The sequence below is a fragment of the Lactuca virosa genome, chromosome 4 (genome assembly GCF_052849685.1).
Source record: "Lactuca virosa cultivar CGN04683 chromosome 4, Lactuca_virosa_CGN04683_v6, whole genome shotgun sequence".
NCBI classification, from domain to species: domain Eukaryota; kingdom Viridiplantae; phylum Streptophyta; class Magnoliopsida; order Asterales; family Asteraceae; genus Lactuca; species Lactuca virosa.
In genome coordinates this window covers 417965429-417984418 of record NC_136429.1, presented here as the reverse complement: position 1 = coordinate 417984418, position 18990 = coordinate 417965429, and positions in this window count along the sequence as shown.

The following is an 18990-nucleotide window of genomic DNA, read 5'->3' as shown; positions in this document are numbered from 1 at the left end:
TTGGACTTAGTCAGAGTATCTACTTGGATAAGGTGTTGAAAAGGTTCAACATGCAGAATTCCAAGAAAGGAGAATTACCGATCCAAAGCAATGCCAAACTGAGCAAGGCTTAGAGCCCGAGTACAGAAGATGAGATAGCTGAGATGAGTCGATTACCTTATGCTTCCGCTGTTGGTTCGATCATGTATGCTATGACTTGTACTCGTCCTGATGTGGCCTTCGCTTTGAGCATGGTCAGCAGATATCAGGGGAACCCTGGCAAGGCTCATTGGACTGCGGTAAAGAATATTCTCAAGTACCTGCGGAGGACTAAGGATTGGATCCTTACCCTTGGTGGGAGTGATGACTTGAGAGTAGTAGGGTATAGTGATGCTAGCTTTCAGACTGATAGGGATAACTTCCGCTCTCAGTCGGGCTGGGTCTTTACCTTAAATGGAGGGGCAATCACTTGGAAGAGCTCCAAACAGGAGACTGTAGCTGATTCGACTTGTGAATCAGAGTACATAGCAGCGAGTGAAGCGGCAAAGGAGGCGATATGGCTGAGGAACTTCATCGGAGACCTTGGAGTTGTACCAGCTATTAAGGAGCCTATGGAGATTTTCTGTGACAGCAATAGTGCGGTTGCCTTAGCCAAGGAACCAAGAGATCATGGCAGATCCCGACACATTGACAAAAAATATCACTTCATAAGACACAAGATAGAAGAGGGACTCCTCGTGGCAAAGAGGGTATCGTCAGATGAGAACCCTGCGGATCCCCTTACGAAGGGACTGACGAGGGTTAAGCATTTGCAGCATGCGAGGCGCATCGGGCTGAGGGACGATATTAGTTTTACAGATTAGATAATTTTTCTGAAACTTGTAAAATGTAATCGACGTTTGATGATGAATAAAATGTGTGATTTATTTATGAGTAAAGTGTTACTATCATTGTCAATTATTTACTATTGTTTCAGTTTTGCATGTTTTGACTTCCAGAATAATTAATTTATTCAAACCTCCACAATCGGTCATACGTCGGAAGTAGGTATGAATCAAGATTGTCATGAATTGGGATTGTAGATGACTAAAGGTGTTTAGCCATAGCAATGGTTGCTACAACATTCATGAGTACTCATAAGTTATGAGTATTGGAATAAACCCACGCTCACTTGTATCACTTCATGGAATTTATCTCGAGTGATCGTGAGACGGTAATATTATATAAGTCTTCAAACCTAGAGATATGAGTTGTTACCTATGAGTTGGTTGTGCATTGATTGCACGTAAACGCATCAGTAACTTGATGTTATAAAACGTGCCTTTGTGTGCAATTCAATAAGTAGTAGAACAAGCATATGAGTCGAAGTTTATCTGTTCCTTCTAGAAATAGAAGCGATATCTGGGCCCCTCGATGATTTTGTGTTGACCCATGTACCGGGCCCGGTCAGAACTAAATTGATGTGTTCAGTTAAGTTCTTTGTCAAACAAATCGGAAATCGAGAAACAACTGCTAGACAATAAGTAAGACATTGTTCCATGTATTTGTCCGGCTGATATCATGAGAGCAGAGGATTATATGATCACTTATCTAAAATGGCGCTTCATAGTTCACAAGAGTTTTCGAGAGCTACGATTGCCGGTTGGTTCCTGAAGTAATATAGGCAAATACAGTTATTAGACTTATCCAAGTGAGAGTCTGTTGGATAAGGTGTCTAAGTCCATAACTTATTTGGTATATACTTGACCCGACCCGGCATGGTCCATTTGGGTTGCACTTCACCCGAACTAGTTATGGATAATTTTATGAGAATTGTATACTTACGATTTATTAATATATTATAAGTTATAATATATTAATATAAAGTCATGTTACTTAATTAGTTTTAATCTTGAATTAATTATGAATTAATTTAGTGATTAAAAGGAAGACTAATTAAATCATGGGCTATTATATTTATATAGTGTGGGCTAACACTCATTTGGGAATGGGCTAAGCTTATATAAGTCCATGGATGATCCATGGAGCTTTTACCCATGGATCCTTGGAAGAGGAAAAGACATGGGTTATTAGGGTTTCACCCTAACCATGTACACTATATAAACAAGCTTATGTTGCATGAAAAAGACACTAATGTGTGTGTAAGTGTGGTGGCCAAAATCAAGAGTTAGTATACTCTCTCATACATTTTCCAAGTTTGTGGTGATTTGTGATTTCCATTTGAGGCATTCACATTATTGGTGCTTGGCTCTCAAACTCCAAGGAATCAACAATCAACAAAAGGTATGTAATTCATCTAGTACTTTTATGGTTAAAAGTACCCCATGCCATGCTAGATAGGTTATAAACCTTGGAAAATAATATTTTGCATGTATCTTAGACAAACATAGATCCAAGGTTTAATAGGGTTGCAAGTACACTTAGGAAGTGTTAGAATGCTCAAAACCCAACAGTACCATCATGGGACTTTCCTTTACGGTTTCTCTTTGAGGGAGCCTTCCTCTTCTTATCCTTTCCTTGCCCAATTGCCAAGACTGGGGCAGCAGTAGGAGTAGGAGTTTGTGCAACGGACTTGTCCTAGAGGTTACTCTCAGCAGTCCTCAATAGACCTTGCAACTTTCTCAACGTAACCTCCTCTTTGTTCATGTGGTAGGTCATGCAAAACTGGTTGAAGCAGGGCGGAAACGAATAAAGGATGATGTCAATCGCCATCTCTTCATCGAAGTTAACATTTAACTTCAGCAGGCGGTCAACATACCTTTGCATCTTCGGCAGATGAGCAGTGATAGACTCTCCGTCTCTCATCTTGGTCGTGATCATCGAAGTGATGATCTCGTACCTCTCCTGCCTCGCCCTTTGGTGATACCTTTCAACCAAGTCCTGATGCATTTCGTAGGGATAGAAGTCCTCGTAGGACTTTTGCAGTTCAGCAGTCATTGTCGCTAGCATGATGCAATGGACTTTTGTGGCATCACGCTCATGGGCCTCGAAGGCAGCGATCTCTTAGGGAGTGACAGTCTTGATGTTCACCTCTTTCAGCTCCTTGTCGAGGACATATTCGTTGTCCTCGTAGCGGGTGACCATTCTTATGTTATGGATCCAATCATTGAAGTTGTTTCCGTCAAAGATCACCCTCCCACACAAGTTCATGAGCCGGAGGCGTTTGAGCCTGAAGCGTTGTTGTTGTTTGAGTTCGACATCTGAAAAGGAAAGAGACAAAGTTTGATTAGATAAAAATCCCCAATTAAACACCCAAATGAGAAATTAGGGCTAGGATCCAACAACATTATTTGCAATTTAGAAGAGGGATGTCGTAATCTAAACAAAAAATAATTTGAAGGTAAGTGAATGACGATTCACCAATTTCCACCATGAAAAACAAAAGAGAATTAAGTTTTTATTGTATTGAAAACTCCTAGATCCTTTGAGATTCATTGAAACTTTCAATGGGATGTTTAAATCTCGATATGCCCCTCGAATTTGTGATTGGGATGCTGAGGATCACAAAACATGGTGTGAATAAGCATGCAAATGTACATGGTGCCCCCAATGTTACAGTCACCTAATCGACGTCCCGGTTAACTACACATGCTCCATCGATCTATGACAAACATCGAGTCACCCTTTGCCACCTTTGCTTAGAGCCCAATTAGTGTGCCGGTTAACCACACACGCTCCACTAACGTCTTAACAAGGGTACAAAGTGTAATTTCATGGGATTGCATCAAATTCACTTTTCCCTAAAGTAACTATGATTGGGAATTTTTTGAAAAACATTTAGTTACTTTATGAATTCATTATACTTTTAATGAGGAAAGGTTTGCCCTATCCTACCCGTTCGGCTAACGACCCTCCACCAATCAAGGAAGTGGTGGGTGAGAGTGGACACCCATTAAACGGCCATTTTATAGGCCATAACCTTATACCCGCCTTATAGATCGGCTTCGTGAATGAGGCCTACTAACGGTAAGACTAGCAGTTTAAGTTATACATATATAATAATTATTCTTATAATATTATAATAGTATAGGGTGAATTTTAAACTTGTAAAATTCTAGGGTTTGGAATTTAATAATTTCAAAATTAAACTTTTATTCCATAAAATTAAATTCCAAAACTTGAGGGAAAGTTTTGAAACATTTCAAAACTAACTAGATCAAAATTCAAATAAATAATTAAACAATTAATTATGGTGATTATCTAATTTTGACCTAATCCAATTTCATGCAAGATAATGACCAAATAATCCAAATAATTAACATTTATCATATAAGGAAGTAATTATTCAATTGATTTGAAATTATCTTTTATTTTGGCAAGGATAATCATGCAATATCAATAAAATTCGTATTTTATTAATTAAAAACGATATGGTAATTATCCCACAGCAAAATAGACATGAAATCTCGAAATACACTCTGTGTGACAGCCCGACTCGCCGAGTCCCCATATGGACTCGTCGAGTTCATCCTACTCGTCGAGCCCACATTAGGAATCGACGATTCCGTCAGTCAGATGGCCAAAAAACGATTTTTTTCAAGCATGAATGAAACACAAAGCATCAAATACAATAGAAACCAATCAAGGCACTGATACCACTGATGGGTTTTGAGCATTCTAACACTCCTATGGTGTACATGCAACCCTATAAACCTTGGATCTATGTTTTCTCTATTATACATGCAAATATTAACTATTCCAAGGTTTCATCCTAACTAGCATATTATGATGCACCTATACTACAAAGTTCTAGTTAGATGACATACCTTTTGATGTAGCTTGATGTCTTCAAGCTTTAAGAGCTTAGCCCCAATAGTGTGGAAGCCTCAAATGGAATCACAAATCACCAAAACACCTTGGAAGAACTTGAGAGAATATGTATGCACACTAAAATCGGCCCACTCTTATTTTCACACACTTGTGCCAATTTTGTGATCCAAGGACCCCTTTATATATTATGGAGGATTAGGGTTACATCCATGTAAACCCTAATACCCATGACCTTTCATTTACATAGGATCCATGGGTTAAAAGCTCCATGGACCATCCATGAAAGCTTAGCCCAACCTAAATGAACTTGGCCCATTCCATATATATAAGAGTCCATATTTAATTAGTTCTTTTTAATCACTTAATTAATTCTAAATTAATTCTTGATCAATACTAATTAAATAATATGATTCCATATTAATATATTAGAACTTATAATATATTAATATAAATCATAAATATACTATTCTCAAAAGACTATCCATATAAATTGTGCCGGTGAAGTGCAACCCAAATGGACCATGCCGGGTCGGGTCAAGTACATACCAAATATAGTTATGGACTTAGACATTAATCCAACAGTCTCCCACTTGGATAAGTCTAAAATTATTATTGAGTATGACTTCAAAACCTAACTGGCAATCGTAGCTCTTAAAGCCGCTATCGAACTCTGACCTTGTAATTGACTTGTCCATTAGATAAGGGATCATATATTCCTCCATTCTAGATATCATATGGACTGAGACATGGATTATAATCATTCTCTCTGTCCATTTGTTGTTTCCTGATTTTCGATTTATGATGACTGACTGATTGAACAAATCAAATCAGTCCTGGCTTGGCCAAGCACTCACATGTGTCATCGCTAAATCATCGAGGGGCCCACAGATATCGCTTTTATCCCGAAGGTAAAAGGAATGGATAAACTTCGACTCATATGGCTTGTTCTACTACTTGTTGAATCATACACAAAGGCACGTTTTATAACATCGAGTTACCAATGCGTTTTCGTGCAATCAATGTATAACCAACTCATAGTAACAACTCATATCTCTAGGTTTTAAGAATATAAGATATTATCGTCTCATGATCACTCGTGATAAAATCCATGAAGTGATTCAAATGAGCGTGGGTTGAATCCAATACTCAGAACTTATGAGCACTCATGAGTGTTGTAGCACCACTTTGTCCACCAACTTGGACCTCTACAAACCAACCCATGTTAGTCTTGATTCATATCTACTTCCAACATATGACCGACTGTGGATGGTTTGAATAACTTAATCATTCAGGAAGAGCGACTTAGTTATTCTGGAAGTCAAAACATGCAAAGTGAAACACAAGAATAAATGAATCAAATATGGCATCAAACCCTATGAATATAAATAAACACTTTTATTTATCACCATACTGATTACTCATTATTCATTGTTTCGGTTTTATCAACTTTATACTTGAATTAAAAACACTAGTTGTCCCATGCTCCAAGCATGTACACTATGTTTTTCTTAAACAATAGCTTTGCCATACACCAAGTATGCACTCTATGTTTGTCTATGATCCTTACTTTGTGAAATAAACCAATTGAACATAATTTCAATGATTCTAATTTCACACTCCCAAATCCTTATCGAAAAATGTGAGAATTTCAAATTCCTATCATTTATCGAAATCTGTTTAGATTTTAAACTTATATGCACTGACCCTCCTGTAATGAATATGTACAAAGTCACAAAGACTTGTCAACAGTCATTATAAGGTATTCCAATGGAGATCAACTCCATGGAAACTAAGTCTCATATTCAAAGTACATTGCTTTGGACATGCTTCTTGCATTAAGTTTTCTAATCTTACACAGATAACTTCCACCTATGGAGACAACTCCATATTCTCATTTTGACTATCACTTCTGAATAAGAGATGCCTCTTTTCAGAATATGTCAATATGGTCCTTCTAAAATTAGCACTATACTTCCAACTGTCCCTGAGCAACCAATCTTTGGTAAACCTCAGATTGTCCTCGACAATTGCTTAATCATTTTATTCATATCCAATTCTAGACATTTTCCCTTCTTAATGCCTCTGGGCATTTGGAAAAATTTAGAAATGACAAATATTATAGCACATGCAATCGATCCTGTACCCAAAGCAAATGGTACATGATTCATGATGTCTCACATAAAGACATGATTCTAGACTAGTCTTTTGCTACAATATTTTTATTTGCCATGTTTTCAAAATTTGACTATGAAGAGGGATGTCGTAATCATAATAGAATTTTGAAAACGCAATATATAGAATTTCCTTAAGTTGAACCAATCCAACATGAAATTCATATATATATTCTTGACTAAGGATGATTAAGGTCTCAATCTAAGCCTTTAGAACTGAAATGAAGTATATCCTCTCCCTTAATTATAGCAAAACAACTTTTTCAATCCCTGCAGCCTCACGAATTGAAACTTTTGTTTTCTATAATTAACATTGCTAACTTGCAACACTAACAATAATTATCATGCTCCCACTAACATGATGATTATTAGCATAACACTTATGCTCCCACTAGCTTTGACATGTACTCAGAAATCAGCTGGACTTCTAGAAATCAATACTTTATTGACTTTCTTACCAAAGTTCAGATTTCTGATACGAGATGCTTTGATAAAAATTTATCAAAATCATACACCTTTCCTTAGATAGCATGCATGTGTGTCTAAACAATTTCAGAACTATGAAAAGGGATGCCGTAATCATAGTCTCAATTGTTTAGACCTTTTGCCATCTGCTTCAAATCTACTTGGTGGAAGTGTTTCCTTACCATCATTTTCATGAATCGGAGAGAAACCTTATGACCCTTAGATTTTATGGTGTATGTATTCTTATCCATGTGAATCGTCAAAACCATAGTCACAAGACAAGGATAATGACAAATCCAAACTCATATGGACTGAACTTATGCAATCTTAACTTCTTGCCACCTGGCAGTACAGGGCCTGCCATTGCTTCCAAGTTGTTATGCAACCAATTGAGAACTTTCAGAACTCCTATGCAAAGCCAACTTTAACTGGAATGGGCACAGAATATGTCAACACGATAGGTTATAAACCTCAAGTCGTGTGCTAGTGAAGAACCTCAGGTTTTATTCTTAATTAGTTCTTGAAATTCTTTTTAGGATCTTTAAGACTCCCACTATCCTCTTGACATATAAGACTATCTTGCCAAATATTCAAGAGATAGTGTGGATTCTTTATCAAGACAAACACTTCACACAATTGGCCTTAGTTGGTCTTTGTTTTATCCAAAACATCACAACTTACCAATTTCAAATGTACAAGAGTAGGACACTTTTACTCTTACATTTGACAAGTGTTTTAAACCTTTCTTTAAGATATGTCACTCAAGTTACAATCTTGGAGTATGACTCTAAGAATTGTTTTGGAACGAAGTATGACTCATCTTCCTGATATAACCATTTCAACAATTCATGACTCCTCTTCTTAGTCATAATAATGCACTAAGATGACCTTTAGAGGACTAATTGTGATATGATTTCTAAATCATTAAGATGATCACAAACATGATACTAAAGTACTCTCCCATCTTTTCAGATTTGAGAAACTTTTATCTTTCTGCCTAATTTGATTCTTCCCATTCGTTCTGCCATATATTGAGACTTTTCCAATGTTTCAGAATTATACTTAAACTTGTAAGTATAACCATATTTACTAAACTTTAGTAAATCCAATAGTCTTAACCAGCTTTGTGGTGGACATGACCAGTGCACAAGAATGTGTACTTGCTCCCTTTAGTCCTTCACTTGACTCACACATCCATGCGAACAAGTAATTAGTCTTGATTTTCCAATGCTTGAAAGTTCTCATTCATCATACTATTCAACTTGCATGAGTCCAAGTTTCGGTCCAATTGAAACTTGGGTGATGAGGAACTTTCCTGATATGGTAAATTTAGACACTACCACAAATGAAAGAATCAAATCCATTTTCCAATATTGCTGTCAGTGGAATCATATAAGCAACAATTTTCCACAAATACGAATGTAAGGATACTTCAAATAAATAAAATTAAACAATTTTCTTTTATTTTAAAACTTTGCGGAAAAACTTATCCTTACAATCCACATGGAAAATTGTTGTTATCTATTCCTTAGCAATATATCATAACTTCTTAAGCAACTGCTCAAAATTCTGATGCGATCGAAATCCACCTTCGCGATCAGAATCAGCATATACTTCCTTTAAGATTTCTCTCTATTCTTTGATTCTTAAAACATCAACATGTGACCCAGTCACATCATGTAATGAGGATCTCAGAATAGAACTTACCAGAGTTAGATAATGGGCTCTACCTGATGTAGAGTCAAACTTATTGACTTTAACATCCTTAGGTAAATTTGGCAGCTTTGCAATCAACGCCCCTTCCTTTGGCAAAATAAACATATGGACCCTTTGGTAATGGGACTATCTCAGACTTAGCCTTTCTCTTTACCATTTGGTCAACCGGGTTGACTATGGTCAATCCCTTTCCATTGGGAAGAGAATGCTTTTTCTGGATTTCCAGTGTCACCATTGTCACTGTCCATAAAGTTTTTTTTGGAAGTTGATCTTCTAATCAAATTTGCTTTACTATCGTTCCAAATCATTGCTGATTCAGCAGCACCAAGCAAATAGATATGATCATTAAGGTTCATGTCATAGTCTGTTTCATAGTAGTCCCAAAGGAACTCACTATGTGACTTAGAAAGTGATTGAACATCCAACTTTCTCAAGACTTTGACACCCAACTCTCCCGGCTTGTCAATATGTGACTTCATCTCTAAGATGTGATCACACATAGACCTTGCTTGCCATTAGGGCTTGAGTGACCTTGAACTTGTGGGTTAGGGAGAATAATTGGAGGAGGTGGAGGAAGAGAAGTATGACTTCCATGAGCCAAACTCGGGAAGACATATTCATTAGGAAAGCTTGGTTTGGGAAGATCATTGTTGTCTAAACCAGACATCAACAATGGGAGAAATTCACGTAAAGTTGATTTAAGTCCTTAATAAAACACCCAATATGATATATTAAGGCTAGGACCCAACAAACTATTTTATAACTTGGAAGAGGGATGCCGTAATCCAAGCTATAAAATATTTGAAGGTAGGTGAATGACGATTCACCAATTTCCACCAAGATAAACGAAATGTATTATTAGGTTTTAATTGGTTTTGAAACTCCTAGATTCTTTTGAGATTCATTGAACTTTTCAATGACATGTTTCAATCTCGAGTGTGCCCTTCAGGTTTTGTGACTGGGATGCCGAGGATCACAAAACAAGGTGTGAAATAACCATGAAAATATATTTGGTACCCTTAATATTTACCCCTCAATCGATGTGCCGGTTAACCACACAGGCTCCAACGATACTATGATAAACATTAAGTTACCCTTTGCCTACCTTGTTAAGTCCAGGTTAGTGTGCCGGTTAACCACACACGCTCCACTAACAGCTTAAACAAAGTGCAAAGTGTAATTTCATGGATTAGCACCTTATTCACATTTTCCTAAGTAACTAAGATTGGGAATTTATAAGTGTTTAGTTACTTAGTATTTATCATTATACTTATAATGAAGGGAGAATTATAGTCCTTGTCCTACCTGTTCGGCTAACGACCCTCCACCAGTCAAGGAAGCAGTGGGTGAGAGTGGACACCCATTCAACTGCCATTTTATAGGCAGTAACCTTATACCCCCCTTATAGACCGGCTTCGTGAATGAGGCCTACTAATGGTAAGACGACTTGCTCTTATACATATAATATATTAAACTTTTAATATTATAATAATATAAGGGTGTATTTTAGACATTTAAAATACTTGGTGGTTTAATCTATTAATTAAACTATATTCTTAATTTAATTAAATTTAAACCATGTCATTATGGAATTATTAATTCTCTTTTAATTAAACACTTTAATTATCTATTAATAAAGTCCATAAGAGTTAATTGAATTATTCAATAAAACATCATAATTCCAATTATTAAATTCAAATTAAAACCATTTAATTAATTGTTTAAGTTATGAACCCAAGAGTTTTAGAATTCAATTCTTTTTTTTTATCATAAAAAAACTTTTTCCAAATTCCAAAACTTGAGGGCAAGTTTTGTAACTCTTGAAAACTTTTGGATTCCATAACTTATGGAGTTAAATACTTGTTTTATGATGAAACTTTTCATGTTCCATAACTTAAGAACAAGTTATGGAATTCTTTAAAACATTAAGACCAAGTTTTGTAACTCCATAAAAAACTTTGAATCAATTTTTAAAAAAAAAAACTAGATCAAAATTCAAATAAATAATTAAACAATTAATTATGGTGATTATCTAATTTTGACCTAATCCAATTTCATGCAAGATAATGACCAAATAATCCAAATAATTAACATTTATCATATAAGGAAGTAATTATTCAATTGATTTGAAATTATCTTTTATTTTGGCAAGGATAATCATGCAATATCAATAAAATTCGTATTTTATTAATTAAAAACGATATGGTAACTATCCCACAGCAAAATAGGCATGAAATCCCGAAATACACTCTGTGTGACAGCCGGACTCACCGAGTCCCCATATGGACTCGTCGAGTTCATCCTACTCGTCGAGCCCACATTAGGAATCGACGATTCCGTCAGTCAGATGGCCAAAAAACGATTTTTTTTCAAGCATGAATGAAACACAAAGCATCAAATACAATAGAAACCAATCAAGGCACTGATACCACTGATGGGTTTTATACAAAAGAACATTGCTATGTGCTCATACAAAACCCTAAATGCTTGGATCTAGGTTTCTCTATTGTACATCGAATGCATCCAAGACTTTGAAACACTAATCTAGCATACATAGAAATCGAAATCTATAATAAACTAGTTTAGATGATACCTTTCAATAGTTGCAAGAATCCTTTGATCTTCAAGAAGCTTAGTGTCACAAGTGTAACACCTCCAATGGCTCACAAACACCACAAGCAAGAGAATGATATAGAGGAGAGAGGATGAGAGGCAAAAATCGGCTGCTAGGGTTCCAAAGGATCAAGTGGCCGATTTTCTATGCCTTAGGGGTCTTTAAATACTTGAGCTTCTAGGGTTTCAGTCAAAACCCTAATTGGATGACTTAGGCCCTAAGTAACTTGAGAACCTTCTGGAATAAGGCCTCTATGGCCGAAATTAAGATGGACACATCCCTAATTTCGTCCATGCCTAATCCATAAGGCTTCTCAGCCCAATATTCAACTATCACACATTTGACAGTTCTAGTCCCCTTTATTTAATTAATGTCTTTTAGCCACATAATTAATTCTTGTCTAGTATTAATTAAACTATATGATTTCTCTTTTAATATATTATTCATATAATATATTAATAAACCATAATAACCTCTCTCTTCATAAATCATCCTATCAAGTTGCTTTGGTGAAGGCAACCCAAAAGGACCATGCACAACCGGGTCAAGTACTTACCAAATATTGTTGGGTTTTGAGCATTCTAACACTCCTATGGTGTACATGCAACCCTATAAACCTTGGATCTATGTTTTCTCTATTATACATGCAAATATTAACTATTCCAAGGTTTCATCCTAACTAGCATATTATGATGCACCTATACTACAAAGTTCTAGTTAGATGACATACCTTTTGATGTAGCTTGATGTCTTCAAGCTTTAAGAGCTTAGCCCCAATAGTGTGGAAGCCTCAAATGGAATCACAAATCACCAAAACACCTTGGAAGAACTTGAGAGAATATGTATGCACACTAAAATCGGCCCACTCTTATTTTCACACACTTGTGCCAATTTTGTGATCCAAGGACCCCTTTATATATTATGGAGGATTAGGGTTACATCCATGTAAACCCTAATACCCATGAACTTTCATTTACATAGGATCCATGGGTTAAAAGCTCCATGGACCATCCATGAAAGCTTAGCCCAACCTAAATGAACTTGGCCCATTCCATATATATAAGAGTCCATATTTAATTAGTTCTTTTTGATCACTTAATTAATTCTAAATTTATTCTTGATCAATACTAATTAAATAATATGATTCCATATTAATATATTAGAACTTATAATATATTAATATAAATCATAAATATACTATTCTCAAAAGACTATCCATATAAATTGTGCCGGTGAAGTGCAACCCAAATGGACCATGCCGGGTCGGGTCAAGTACATACCAAATATAGTTATGGACTTAGACATTAATCCAACAAATATAGGTACGGGCTTAGACACTAATCCAACAACAATACCATCCACCACCACCACCCGTCACTGCCACTCACCTCCACCACCCATCACCACCACCCCCACCCACCACCCACTACCCACGTAAACCACCACCCAACTGTTGGGTTTTGAGCAATTCTAACACTCCTAAGTGTACATGCAACCCTAGAAAAACCTTGGATCTATGTTTGTCTAAGATACATGCAAAATACTTTTTCCAAGGTTCATAAACCTATCTAGCATACATGGGGAACTTTATAATAAAAGAGATAGCTAGAAATACATACCTTGTTGTTGTTATGATTCCTTGAAACCTTGTGAGCCTAGCACCTCAAGTGTGATGCCTCAAATGCTTCACACAACACCAAGTACACTTGGAATAAACTCTAAGAGAATAAGAACACTTGGATTTTCGGCTAGCCCTCTTTGATTCACACTAGTAGTCGAAAATGGTGAATAATAGCTTCTTTATATAGTATGTTACAATTAGGGTTACACCATGTAAACCCTAATTGTCATGACCTTTCATTTCCATGACCCATGGGTTATGTAACCCCCATGGAGCATCCATGGAGCATCTTATGGGTTTAACCCAACTTGATAATCCATGGAGCCTTGGCCCACTATATAAGTTATGGATGATTGACACAATCAACCCATATATTTAATTAGTCTTCTTTTGATCACATAATTAATTCTAAATTAATTATTGATCAATACTAACTAAATATTATTATTCTTATTATTAATATATTAGAACTTATAATATATTAATAAACCATAAGTGTCTTATTTCTCTCATTTAGTCTATCCAAGTGCATGATGCCATGCAACCCAAATGGACCATGCCGGGTCGGGTCAAGTACATACCAAATATAGTTATGGACTTAGACACTATATCCAACAGTCTCCCACTTGGATAAGTCTAATAACTATAGTTGCAAGTATGACTTCAGGAACCGATCATCAATCGTAGCTCTTTCAAGGTCTCTCGGAACTGCGAAGATTATGGTGTGCCATTTTAGATAAGTGATCATATAATCCTCTGTTCTAGATATCAGCCGGACAAACACATGTAACAATGTCTTTCTATTGTCTAGCAGTTGTTTCCCGATTTCGATTTGTTTGACATAGAACTTAATTGAACACATCAATTTAGTTCTGACCGGGCCCGGTACATGGGTCAAAACAAAATCATCGAGGGGCCCAGATATCGCTTCTAATCCAAGAAGGAACAGATAAACTTCGACTCATATGTTTGCTCTACTACTTGTTGAATTACACACAAAGGTACGTTTTATAACATCGAGTTACCAATTCGTTTTCGTACAATCAATGCATAACCAACTCATAGGTAACAAATCATATGTCTAGGTTTGAAGACTTATATGATATTACCGTCTCACGATCACTCGAGATAAATTCCATGAAGTGATACCAGTGAGCGTGGGTTGAATCCAATACTCAGAACTTATGAGCACTCATGAGTGTTGTAGCCCCCTTTGCCCAACATCTTGGACCTCTACAAACCAACCCATGACAGTCTCGATTCATATGTACTACCAACATATGATTGACTGTGGAGAATTTGAATAATATGATCTATACCATAACATAATTATTCTGGAAGTCAAAACATGCAAAAAAAAATACTAGTAAATGATTGACAAGAGATAGCAACACTTTACTCATAAATAACAACTTTTATTTATCATCAAATGTCAATTACATTTTACATATTTCAAAATTATCTAACTTCTAAAAAACTAATATCATCTCTTAGCCCTATGCACCTAGCATGCTGAAGATGCTTAACCCTACTCAGTCCTTTCGTGAGGGGATCTGCCGGGTTCTCATCTGATGATACCCTCTTTGCCACGAGGATTCCTTCTTCTATTCGATGTCTGATGAAATGATATTTTCTGTCGATGTGCCTGGATCTCCCGTGATCCCTTGGTTCCTTTGCTAAGGCAACTGCACTTTCACTATCACAGAAAATTTCCATGGGCTCCTTAATAGCTGGTACAACTCCAAGGTCTCCGATGAAGTTCCTTAGCCATATAGCCTCCTTTGTTGCTTCACTTGCTGCTATATACTCTGATTCACAAGTGGAATCAGCCACTGTATCTTGCTTGGAACTTTTCCAAGTAATTGCCCCTCCATTTAGAGTAAAGACCCAGCCCGACTGAGAGCGAAAATTATCCCTATCAGTCTGAAAGCTAGCATCACTATACCCTGCTACTTTCAAGTCATCACTCCCACCAAGGGTAAGGACCCAGTCCTTAGTCCTTCGCAGGTACTTGAGAATATTCTTTACTGCAGTCCAGTGAGCTTTGCCAGGATTACTCTGATATCTGCTAACCATGCTTAAAGCAAAAGCAACATCAGGACGAGTACAAGTCATAGCATACATGATCGAGCCTACAACGGAAGCATATGGGACTCGATTCATCTCAGCTATCTCTTCATCTGTACTCGGGCTCTGAGTTTTACTCAGTCTGGCATTACACTGAATAGGTAAATCTCCTTTCTTGGAATTTTCCATACTGAACCTCTTCAGCACTTTGTCCAAGTAGGCACTCTGACTAAGTCCAATTAGTCTTTTACTCCTGTTTCTCAAAATCTTTATCCCGAGGATATAGGCAGCTTCTCCTAGGTCTTTCATAGCGAAACACTTCCCAAGCCAGGATTTCACTTCCTGCAAGGTTGGGATGTCATTTCCTATGAGCAGTATGTCATCCACATACAGTACCAAAAAGCTAACTATACTCCCACTAGCCTTGACATATATACACGATTCATCTTCACATCTCGAAAAGCCAAACTCTTTGACTTTCTCATTGAAGCAAAGATTCCATCTGCGAGGTGCTTGTTTCAATCCATATATGGATTTTTCAAACTTACACACTCTATTAGGGTATTCTGTACTTACAAAACCCTCTGGCTGAACCATGTAAACATCCTCAGCCAACTTTCCATTAAGGAAAGCGGTTTTGACATCCATTTGCCATATTTCATAATCATGAAATGCAGCAATGGCTAACAGAACCCTAATAGACTTAATCTTGGCCACTGGTGCAAAGGTCTCATCATAATCAACTCCCGGAGTTTGAGAATAACCCTTTGAACCAGTCGCACCTTATAAGTGTGTACATTACCATCCATGTCGGTCTTCTTCTTGAAGATCCATTTGCACCCTACTGTCTTACGACCTGGTACATTGTCAACCAAGTTCCAAACTTGATTGTCATACATGGATTGTATCTCGCTATCCATAGCCTCTTTCCATTTAGCAGACTCAGGGCCTACCATGGCTTCCGTGTAGCTGTTAGGCTCTTCTAGATTTATCAGTGTATTATCACTGATAAGGGTATCACCTTCTGCAGTAATATGGAAACCATAATAATGTTCAGGTGCATTCCTAACTCTGGTGGAACGCCTCAGAGGTATAGACTCTTCAGTCGGCTCAACAGGAGTTTCCTCCTCAGGTTGAGGGCTAGGGTTTGAGGTTCCTTCACCGCTTGACTCTTGAATTTCTTCAAGGTCAACTTGCCTCCCACTGTCTCCTTGGCTTATGAGATCTCTCTCTCGAAAGACTCCTCTTCTTGCTACAAAGACCACATTGTCACTGGGTCTGTAGAAGATATAACCAAATGATTTCTGTGGGTAGCCGATGAAAATACACCTCTCACTTCGAGGTTCGAGTTTGTCGTGAGTCTCGCGTCTCACGAAATCCTCACAACCCCAAACCTTGATGTGGTCTAGATTTGGAACTTTTCCAGTCCACATCTCGTGAGGTGTTTTGGCAACCTTCTTTGTAGGGACTAGATTAAGGATATGGGCGGCAGTTTCTAAGGCATACCCCCAAAATGAGATTGGTAGCGAAACTCGACTCATCATGGAACGAACCATGTCCAACAAGGTTCGATTGCGCCTCTCAGCTACACCATTCAACTGTGGTGTTCTGGGAGGTGTCAATTGTGAGACTATCCCACATTCCTTAAGATAGTCAAGGAACTCGGTACTAAGATACTCACCACCTCGATCGGATCGAAGCATCTTAATGTTCCTGCCCAACTGATTTTCCACTTCTTGCTTAAACTCTTTGAATTTATCAAAGGTTTCCGACTTATGTTTGATTAAGTAGACATATCCATATCTACTAAAATCATCAATACAAGTCACATAAAAGCGATTAGCATCTCTAGTGGCGGTTCTGAAGGGTCCACACACATCTGTGTGTATGAGATACAACACACCTTCACCCCTAGCACAAGTGCCAGTAAAAGGTGACTTTGTCATTTTTCCAAGTAGACAAGATTCACAACTATCATCCGATTTTAGGTCAAATGATTCCAAGACTCCATCCTTTTGGAGTTGGCCTATGCGTTTCTTGCTTACATGTCCAAGACGACGATGCCATAAAGATGCTTTATCTAAGCTAGTGGAAGAATCAATACACAATACATTATTTCCTAAGTTATCTTCAACAGATACAGTTTCATACACACCATCACAAGGTAATGCTTTAAAATAAAGAACACTATTATAGAAAGCATCAATACCACCACTTTTATTATCAAAATAAAAGGTGAAACCTTGTTTATATAATGCATGAAAGGAAATAATATTTCTTGCCATTTATGGCGAATAACAACATTTATTCAAGTTTAATGTAAACCCACTATCTAGTAACAAGGAATAAACTCTAATCTTGGTGACAGGTGAAACTTTCCTATTCGCCATGATGAGGTTTATCTTTCCATGCTCCAAATCCTCACTTCTTCTTAGTCCCTGCAGATCAGAACATATGTGAATTCCACAACCTGTATCAAGGACCCAAGACTTAGAATGAGGTGAGTTATTAGAGAATATTGTGTATATACCTGCATGGTTGGGTTTTACTTTCCCATCCTTAAGATCTTGCTGGTATTTAGGGCAGTTTCGCTTCCAGTGCGACTTTTCATGGCAATAGAAGCATTCAGCCTCATTAGGGTTAGCAGAAGGAGTGACAAAACCTTTCTTGGTTTTGCTTGAAGAGGAGCCTTCAAGGGTCTTACCCTTGGTACCCTTAGAAGGTGTCTTTCTCTTCTCACCTTTGCCATGCCTGATTGCCAAGACATTAGCCGCAGTAGGAGTAGGAGGAGTATTGACACCCGACTTACCCTTAAGACTACTTTCTGCAGTCTTTAAGAGTCCTTGAAGTTTACTAAGTGTAACTTCTTCCTTATTCATGTGGTATGTCATTCTAAATTGATCATAACATGAAGGTAAGGAGTGCAAAATGATATCTATTGCTAGCTCCTCAGGAAAGTCAACATTCAGTTTCTTCAAGCGATCCACAGATCTTTGCATTTTCTGCATGTGGGTCGTGAGGGACTCATTGTCCTTCATTTGGGTGGTTATCATGGAGGAGATTATTTCATACCTCTCTTGACGAGCACTTTGATGGTATCGCTCCATCAAGTCCATGTGCATCTCAAAAGGGTAATAGTCCTCATAGGACTTTTGGAGGTCAGCTGTCATTGTGGCAGTCATGATACATGCTACTTTGGTAGCATCCCTTTCATGTGCCTGAAATGCAGCAATCTCCTCTGAGGTAGCAGTTGACTCATCAATCTCCTTCAGCTCCTTATCAAGGACATATTCTTTGTCCTCATAGCGAGTGACCATCCTGATGTTTCTGATCCAATCCATAAAATTGGATCTATCAAAGATGACTCTCCCACAAAGGTTCATGAGAGAGAAGGAGCCAGTAGGGTTTGAGCCAGAAGCATTGTTTTTGGAAGACATCTGAAATGAAAGAATAAGTTTAGATTAGATTTCAGGAAAGTCCTTAATAAAGCACCCAAATGCTATATTAAGGCTAGGACCCAACACAATATTTTATAACTTAGAAGAGGGATGCCGTAATCCAAGCTATAAAATATTTGAAGGTAGGTG